Below are 10,007 nucleotides of genomic sequence, written 5' to 3'. Positions count from 1 at the left end.
ATTTTCTCTGTAGCGGGTACAAAGAAAAAGCCTCTTGTGGAAGGGTGTGGATTAAAGGACTAGAAACTGGATCACTTGCCTCACCATTTCGCTTGAATTGCTCAGCCACCGAGACATCGGGTACAAAGGAAAGCTATTACATGATTTTAAGTTCCATGAAGGACATATTCGATCCATACATTTCCATCCCCTAGAGTTTCTCTTGGCCACTGGTGAGCATCTGACCCAAAGCTTGAATTTAGGACTTAAATTGACTGTATTAGAGGAAAAATGGCTCTACATGGTTGAGGAGCTTCTGAAATAGAGGAAAAATTGCTTCTGACCACACTGCAGAGGTCTTAGGAGTTGTTAACTTGTTATGGATGCTCTTTGCCTCCCTTTTATGATACTAATATTTTTTTAATTTCCTTTTTGCTTCCAGATATATGTAATGGTGGAGCCCAAAAGGCGGGGAACAATGAGATGCACATTCCTTTATCTTAATCTGTGATATGAGTTGATATCATTGTGCTTACTTTCAGATTTATTGATTTTGTAATTCATATATTGTAATTTAGTATTTCGTAATGTAATGAATAAAAAACAAATAATATAATATATAATGGATTGAATTCTGATGCATGCATACTTGCATAGATGAATATTGAAAATATTTTTTGGTTTTACATGTATTTTTATTTTAAGGCAAATTAAGTGAAACTTTGATACAGGAGTAGATGATATGTTTCAACCCTCTACTCCTGTAAATCTTCCTTTTAAAAAAAAATCAGAGATACTAAAAATTAAAGTTTCACTACTCCTGTTTCACATTTCGTAAGTGTTTCAACCAAAAATCAGAGCTACTGAAAATATGGGATATACATTTAGGCTTTTATTAAAAAAAAAAAAAAAAACTGGTTGAATCCGGAACCTAGAATCCGGGTTTTCAAAACCCAGATTCATCCGGGTTTCGATCCGTGTATGACCTGGTAGATCCGGTCGGGGTTCCGGTTTGGGTATACCCGGGTTTCCGGATCGGAACCCGGATGAACAGTCCTAACTTCAATAAGGCCCGTTTGGTTTTACATATGATTTTAACATTCCATTAATTTAAACACATACACTTTTTAATTTTAAATTTTTAACATTTTCATCTAATTATTATTGAATTATTACAACTTTTCTAAACTTCTAAACAAAATTAAAAAATAAAATAAAAATAAACCTTTTCAAATATCAAAACAAAAATAAAAATAAAAAATTATATTATAACAATATTTTAATTTTATAATATTTTTATTCAGTTTTTTTTCAAAATTTCTTAAAATATTTTATTTCAAATAATTTCACTATTATTCACAAACCATCTCATTATTGTTTATAGATTTTTCATCTCATATGTATAACTAGATAAGGCGAAAGAGTAATTATTTCAACCAAGAATGGTGTTGAACTCAAGATTTCAAGTTTCATGTGATTATAAATCTACACATGGATTTTGATGATAACAAATGAATTCAAAAAATAAAGGAGTTTCAAGCTCAAGTTGTTCACACAATAGAATCAAGCACATCAAAGAACCAAGCATGAGCAAGAAGGAAACAAGTTCACATTAAAGTCATAGAGTAATGTTGTAAATCTCTTAAAATTCAAAATTAGGATTAATGCTCAAAATTAATATTTTATCATAAAGCATTAAAATACATTTTCTACATGTGCATGAATATTTTTGAAAATTAAATTTGAAAATTTTGAAAGATGATTGATTGTCATCTTTTGCATGTGCATGCCTTGATTAAAGGGTTGAACTTTGAAAATATTAAAGATGATTGATTGTCATCTTTCACATGTGCATGTTTTATTTGAATATTTTCAAATGTGATTGATGCTTTTTTAGACTTATACAAAAGGTAGATGATTTTGTTTGAAATATTTGAAAAATAAAGTGTGCTCATTTTGTCATATACAAAAAGTAAAAGATTAGGTTTGAATTTTTTGAAAAAGAAAGTGTGCTCATTTTGTCATATGCTAAAAGTAAAAGATTAGGTTTGATTTTTTTGAAAAAGTGAATGATGTTGTCTTTGACAATTGAAAAAGAAGAACCTTTTATTTGAATTTTTTGAAAAAGTGAATGATGTTGTCTTTGACATGTGAATCTTTTTAAATTTGAATATGAAGTCTCATATGCCTATAAATAGATCATTTGAGAGCTTCACATTCACAAAAATCCAGAGCATACAACATTCATTCAAAACTTTCATTCTCTCTTCTCTAAGCATTGAGCCTTAATCCTTATTTATTTTGAGAGATATAGTTTGTGCTGTATTGTTCTTATTTCACTCATTGAGGAGTGTTTTCTGATAACCTACCCACTATCAACTTTTGTATCAAAAAAATGGTGTGTATAACCCTTGTACGTGTAGAAAGTATTTTATACGGGGAATAGTTGAATTACCACTTGTAAGGTGATTGCAAGTGTAGAGGGTGTTCTACACGGATCCTTTTGTAGCGGTGTTGTTCAAAGTGTAATAGGTTTCTATCTCCACCTGAATGAGGTTGAATAGTGAATTTGAGAATCCTCAAGGGATAGCTTGAGGCGAGGACGTAGGCAGTGGGGCCGAACCTCGTTAACATACTGAGTTTGCTTCTCTCTTACCCTTACTCTTTATATTTACTGTTATTTCATATTTTGTTTATATTTTATATTATATATTTGATTTATAATTGTTATTTTTTTAATACAACTCAATTCACCCCCTCTCTTGTGTTAGTCATCTGGGCAACAATTGGTATCAGAGCCAGGTTGACCTGTACTGTTCATACAGGCAGATCACTCATGGGAACTCTCGCTTGTGACTGTGTAACCGAAACAGGACTCTCCGACCATGAGTGACGGTGCACCGGTAGAGACGGTGGCCAGCTAGTCTGGTAGGTACAATTATTAGGTGACATAGGTGTGGTCTATGATCAGTAACAATTGGTATCAGAACTAAGAGCTCTATTATAAGATTAACTATCTTTTGAGTTAAGATCTTATGGCTAACATTGCAGCTTCATTTGGTGAAGGTCAATCTAGCAGTCGGCCTCCACTCTTTTGTGGAGATAATTACTCATTCTGAAAAGTTAGAATGAGAATATTTATTCAAGCTCAAGGTAGAGAAATCTGGAAATGTATTGTAAATGGACCTTATATTCCAACAAAAGTGGTTGATGGAGTAAAGGTCAAAAAGGAAGAAGAAGTGTTTGATCGTGAAGACGATAGACTTTATACTTTAAATTTAACTGCTATGAATTTATTATATAATGCTCTTAATGGAAATGAGTTTAATAGAATAATGAATTGCGCTACGGCAAAGGAAATTTTGGATAACTTGGAAGTAACTTATGAATGAACTTCGCAAGTCAAGGAATCAAAAATTTATATTCTTACTCATAAATATGAAATGTTTAAGATGAATGATGATGAATCAATTTCTAGTATGCACACTCGTTTTACTAACATCATAAATAGCTTGACAGCTCTTGGCAAAGTTTATTCCAAAGTGGAGATAGTAAGAAAAATTCTCAATTCTTTACCAAAACGTTGGGAATCAAAAGTTACAGCGATTCTTGAAGCTAGAGACCTCAAGAAGCTCAAAGTCAATGAACTCATCGGGTCACTTATCACCCATGAGTACACATTGAAAAGAGGAGAAGAAGAAGGAAAGCCAAAGAAGAGCTTAGCACTTAAAGATGTTCCTCATGAAAGTGAAAGTGATGAAAATGAGGAAAATGAAGATAAAGATGAAGAAGTTACGATGATAACAAGAAGAATTCAGAGGTTCTTGAAGAAAAATAGAACTCCTCCGAGGAAATCCTTCAAAAAGTTTTCCAAAAAAGATTCAGGTAAAAATGACACTTTAATTTGTTATAAATGCAATAAATCTGGTCATATCAAACCAGATTGTCCTCTGCTAAAGAAAGATCGAAACAAGGGCAAGAAAGCAATGAAAGCTACATGGAATGATGATTCAAGTAGCTCAAATAGTGAAGCAAGCAATAAAGAATCAGCAAATTTTTGTCTTATGGCTAAAGATGACATTGAGGTAACAAATCTTGATAATATTGAAGATCTTTCATATGAAGAATTGCAAAATGTTTTAGAAGAGGTATATGAGGAATTTGAAAAATTGGGTATCAAGTATACTGTTTTGAAAAAGAAAAATTCTTCTTTAACAAACGAAATTGAAATTTTAAGAAAAGAAAGTATCATTTTGAAAGATGAAAATCTTGAATTGAATAAGAAGAAAACCGATTTAGAAAATATTGTTGAAAACTTTACGAATGGAAAAAGAAATTTTGAAAAACTTCTTAGTAGTCAAAGATGTGTTTTTGACAAGACAGGTTTGGGATATATGCCAAAACAAAAATACAAACCTTATAAAAATTTCTTTGATAATCATTCTACATCAAAAACTAATATTCAAAATTCTTTTCATAAAAATAATTTTGTCAAAAAAGGATATTATTATAATCATTCAAGTTTTTCATATATGTCACATGCTATTTGTAATTTTTGTAATAGAAATGGTCATAATTATCATACTTGTCCTATTAGAAGAAATCATACAATGACTATTAGGGCCATATGGGTACCTAAAAATCTTGTTTCTTCTAATACTAATAAATAAAGGACCCAAAGAACTTGGGTACCAAGAAAAATCATTTTAATTATTTTTATAGGTATACATGAAGTCTTCCATAAGTAAAAACAAATGGTTTTTAGATAATGGATGTTCAAGACACATGACGGGAGACAAGACTAAGTTCTTTGATCTTAGATCTAAAGAAGAAGGACACGTGACATTTGGAGACAACTCGAAAGGGAAGATCGTGGGAATAGGTAAAATTGGTAATGAATCTTCACTCATAATTGAAGATGTTCTACTTGTTGAAGGTCTAAAACATAATCTTTTGAGCATAAGTCAATTATGTGATAAAGGATTTACAGTTACTTTCAAAATGGATAAGTGCATTATTTTGAATGATCATGATTGTAATATTTGTTTTATTGCTTTTAGAAACAATAATGTTTATACAATTGATTTTGAAGAAATTACCTCACAATATGCTATTTGCTTTTCAGCTCAAAATGAAACTAGTTGGTTATGGCATAGAAAATTAGGTCATGCCAACATGGAACTTATTTCCAAACTTTCAAAAAATGATCTTGTGAGAGGTTTACCAAAAATAAATTTTCTTAAAGACAAAATTTGTGATGCATGTCAATTTGGTAAACAAACAAAACCTTCTTTTAAAACTAACAAACATATTTCCACTACTAGACCATTGCAACTGATACACATGGATCTTTTTGGACCAAATAGAGTTGTAAGTCTAGGAGGAAAATATTATGCATTTGTTATTGTTGATGATTTCTCTAGATATACTTGGGTCATCTTTCTTACTCATAAAGATGAGGCACATAATGTCTTTACCAAGTTATGCAAGAGAATTCAAAATGAAAAGGGCTATACTATTTCAAGTATCCGAAGTGATAGGGGAAAATAGTTTGTTAATAAAAATATTGAAACTTTTTGTGATGAAAATGGTTTTATGCATAATTTTTCTGCTCCTCGAACTCCTCAACAAAATGGGGTAGTAGAGAGGAAAAATAGATCTCTTCAAGAGATGGCAAGAACAATGCTCAATGAGAACAACTTGCCTAGTTATTTTTGGGCCGAGGCGGTAAGTACTGCATGTTATGTTATAAATAGAGTTATGCTAAGGTCTAAGTTAGATAAAACCCCCTATGAGCTTTGGAATGAGAAAAAGCCCAACATTGGTTACTTTCATGTATTTGGATGCAAATGTTTTATTTTGAATGACAGGGATAATTTAGGCAAGTTTGATGCAAAATCTGATGAAGGTATCTTTCTCGGGTATTCTACTAATAGTAAAGCTTATAGAGTATTCAATAAAAAGACTTTGACTGTACAAGAATCTATGCATGTAGTATTTGATGAATCTAATTCTCCACTCTCCAAGAAATCTATTGATGAAGAAACAGGAGGTATAAATAACACGGAAAGTCCCAATCTCAACAAAGAGAAAACAATAGAGGAAGTTCAACATGGAGCCATCAGGAAAGATCATCAAAATTTAATACAAGATGCAACCAAACAGTGGAAATTTGTGAAAGATCATCCAGTGGAACAAATTTTGGGAGAACCTTCACAAGGTGTAAGTACTCGATCATCTCTTAGAAATATTTGCAATCATACTGCTTTTCTATCTCAAATTGAACCCAAAAATATTGATGACGCACTTCTTGATGAATCTTGGATTCTAGCTATGCAAGAGGAGTTGAATCAATTTGAAAGAAATGATGTTTGGACACTTGTTCCTAGACCCAAAAATCATACTATTATTGGAACAAAATGGATTTTTAGAAATAAGAAAGATGAGTCCAGAATCATAACTAGAAATAAGGCTCGACTTGTAGCCCAAGGTTTTAATCAAGAAGAATGAATCGATTATGATGAGACATATGTACCAGTCGCAAGATTAGAAGCTATTCGAATGCTACTTTCATATACTTGTTATAAAGATTTCAAACTTTTTCAAATGGATGTTAAAAATGCTTTCTTAAATGGTTTTATAAATGAAGAGGTATATGTTGAGCAACCTCCAGGTTTTGAAAATCATATTTCCCCAAATCATGTTTTCAAACTCACAAAAGCACTATATGGACTTAAACAAGCTCCTAGAGCTTGGTACGAGAGACTCAGTGGTTTCTTGATTGAAAAAGGTTTTTCAAGAGGAAAAATCGACATAACTCTTTTCATTAAATATGAAAATGATGATATTCTTTTGATTCAGATTTATGTTGATGATATAATTTTCGGTGCTACTAATGAAAATATGTGTCAAGTTTTTGCTAAGACTATGCAGGAAGAATTTGAGATGAGCATGATGGGAGAACTTACATTCTTTCTCGGATTGCAAATTAAGCAAGCAAAAAGTGGGACATTCATCAATCAATTAAAATATATTAAGGAATTACTGAAAAAGTTTGGGATGGAAAATGCTAAGGAAATTGAAACACCAATGAGCCCATCAACTAAACTTGATAAAGATGAATCCAGTAAACCAGTTGACTCGAAAATATATCGAGGTATGATTGGTAGCTTATTATATTTAACAGCCAGTAGACCAGATATTATGTTTAGTATCTGCTTATGTGCACGCTTTCAATCATCTCCAAAAGAATAACATTTAATTGCAGTTAAGCGCATTCTTAGATATTTTAGTGGTACAATTAACCTAGGGTTATGGTACCCTAAGCACACATCTTTAGATCTAATCAGCTACACAGATGCAGATTATGCTGGCTGTAAAATAGATCGAAAAAACACTAGTGGAGCATGTCATTTTTTAGGTCATGCACTAGTTTCCTGGTTTAGTAAAAAACAAAATTCTGTTGCACTATCTACTGCTGAGGCAGAATATGTTGCTGCGGGTAGTTGTTGTGCTCAAGTTCTCTATATGAAGCAACAACTTGAAGATTTTAAACTCATGTATAATCATATTCCAATCAAATGTGATAATACAAGTGCTATAAATCTTTCAAAGAACCCAGTACAACATTCTAAAACTAAGCATATTGAAATAAGATATCATTTTCTTCGAGATCATGTGCAGAAAGGTGATATAGTACTAGAGTTCACAAACACACACGATCAGTTAGCAGATATATTCACAAAACCTTTACCAGAAGATAGATTATGTATGATTAGAAGAAAAATAGGTATGATGCATGTTATGAATATCTCTTAAAAGATAGATCAGAGTTCATAAAAATAGAAAGATATTTTTTAAATACTTTTACATAAATTTGAGGTTCTTAGCCTCATGTTTGAGATGCTCATTCTCTTCATACAATATCATGTCATCCCTATCCATGGGAACTGGCAAGCGGAATGAAGAATCTAATAGAGATTTCAACTTTTTATTCTTCTGCCGAATGATTCCTTCCCTTGTGTGAGACTCTTGAACAATTCGTTGAAGTGCAATAATTTATTCTTTAAGCCTTTCAACCTCATGGTTTTTGGCTTGTACTCGTTGGGAAAAAGCAACAATAGAGGATGAATAGCGAGTCCCAAGACTCACCAAGTCGTAGATAGCATCGGAGTCTGACTTATTAGCCAAACTATTATTCTCTTGCTGCAACATGACGCCAATGGTAGCTGAAGAAAGGACAGGAGGTTGAGGTGCTGAATACCTCATGGATGAATCTAAAGGAATGTTAGAAGAATGAGCCATTGAGAAAAGAATTGAAAACTTAAAGCAAGAATGTTGAAATAATGCAGATGAGTTATAGAAATGAGAATAAGATTTGATACAAATCGGATGAACTTTAAGATTGATTTTATAGAGATAGCATAAAGAACAAGACAAACAATTGTCTCTTCAAATCTTATTTAGTCAAAAGAAATACAAGATATGCTGGATACATATGTCAAAAGTTTTCTTACTAAGCCAGCGAGATTAACAGTAGATTGTCCCTATTTTTCTAGTAAACGATGAACCTCTGCTGTTATCTGCCGATGTTGACCTTGTATCTGAACCCTTTCTCGTTCCAGCTCCTCTATTTGTGGTTGCAGATCATGAGCATACCAATCTGTAAATTTTTTCAACTCTTTGTTTTCCTGCTTTACCCTTTTATTCTCTCTATCCTTATTAGCAAGCTTCTGTCGTAACTCAGATATTTGGATGTTAAGATGATCAATCTCACTCATCCTCGCCATTAACCTCTGAGACATGATCGTAACAGAGGCAGCATATTGATGACTGAGCATTCTTGATTCTGCAATAATCTCAGAATCAGTCCTACTGGAAAAACAGTTCTCTGCTCCTATCATGGTATTGACGGCCTCAAGAGAGAAGATTGATGGTTGATGCGTCAAGGGTTCCTGATTTAAGTCTGGAACATTAGTGGAAGAGAATTGTTCGGCCATTCTATCGTTATGGAAAAACAGAACTCAGGTCAAGAAGCGATGTATTTTTTTTGGCATCCGATAGGTGAAAATGATCATTTTTTTTTTTATAGAAACTTAGAGCCTTCAATTCCATTTGTCAACAACATCAGGCGATTGTTTAAATCTTCAGCCGCACTAAATTCATAGAGTTAGGCCTCGAGGCTTTGCAGCACTTGTCGGGTCACGGACGGCTCCATTTTTCAACTATCTACAGTGACTATTAAACGCATCATTTTCTTCAGTCCATTTACTTGCTGCCGATCCTTTTTAGTGATGCCAAAAGGGGGAGAAGTTTTAGACTAGAACATTAACATTATTTAAATTGCTAAACTTGTTATATATGCTTGGAATTATATTTATACTTTTGCTTGAAAAACTAACGCATATTTTCAGGAGGGGCTTAAGTATTAATACAGGTTTCAAGTTCTATCAAGTATTTGTCATTATCAAAAATGGGGAGATTGTTGAACTCAAGGTTTCAAGTTTCATGTGATTATAAATCTACACATGGATTTTGATGATAACAAATGAATTCAAAGAATAAAGGAGTTTCAAGCTCAAGTTGTTCACACAATGGAATCAAGCACATCAAAGAACCAAGCATGAGCAAGAAGGAAACAAGTTCACATTAAAGTCATAGAGTAATGTTGTAAATCTCTTAAAATTCGAAATTAGGATTAATGCTCAAAATTAATATTTTATCATAAAGTATTAAAATACATTTTCTACATGTGCATGAATATTTTCGAAAATTAAATTTGAAAATTTTGAAAGATGATTGATTGTCATCTTTTGCATGTGCATGCCTTGATTAAAAGGTTGAACTTTGAAAATATTAAAGATGATTGATTGTCATCTTTCACATGTGCATGTTTTATTTGAATATTTTCAAAAGTGATTAATGTTTTTTTAGACTTATACAAAAGGTAGATGATTTTGTTTGAAATATTTGAAAAGTAAAGTGTGCTCATTTTGTCATATACAAAAAGTAAAAGATTAGGTTTGAAT

This window comes from Carya illinoinensis, chromosome 6 (genome assembly GCF_018687715.1).
Source record: "Carya illinoinensis cultivar Pawnee chromosome 6, C.illinoinensisPawnee_v1, whole genome shotgun sequence".
In the NCBI taxonomy this organism is placed as follows: Eukaryota; Viridiplantae; Streptophyta; class Magnoliopsida; order Fagales; family Juglandaceae; genus Carya; species Carya illinoinensis.
The sequence above is the reverse complement of the archived record's forward strand: the minus strand, read 5'-3'. Positions refer to the sequence as shown.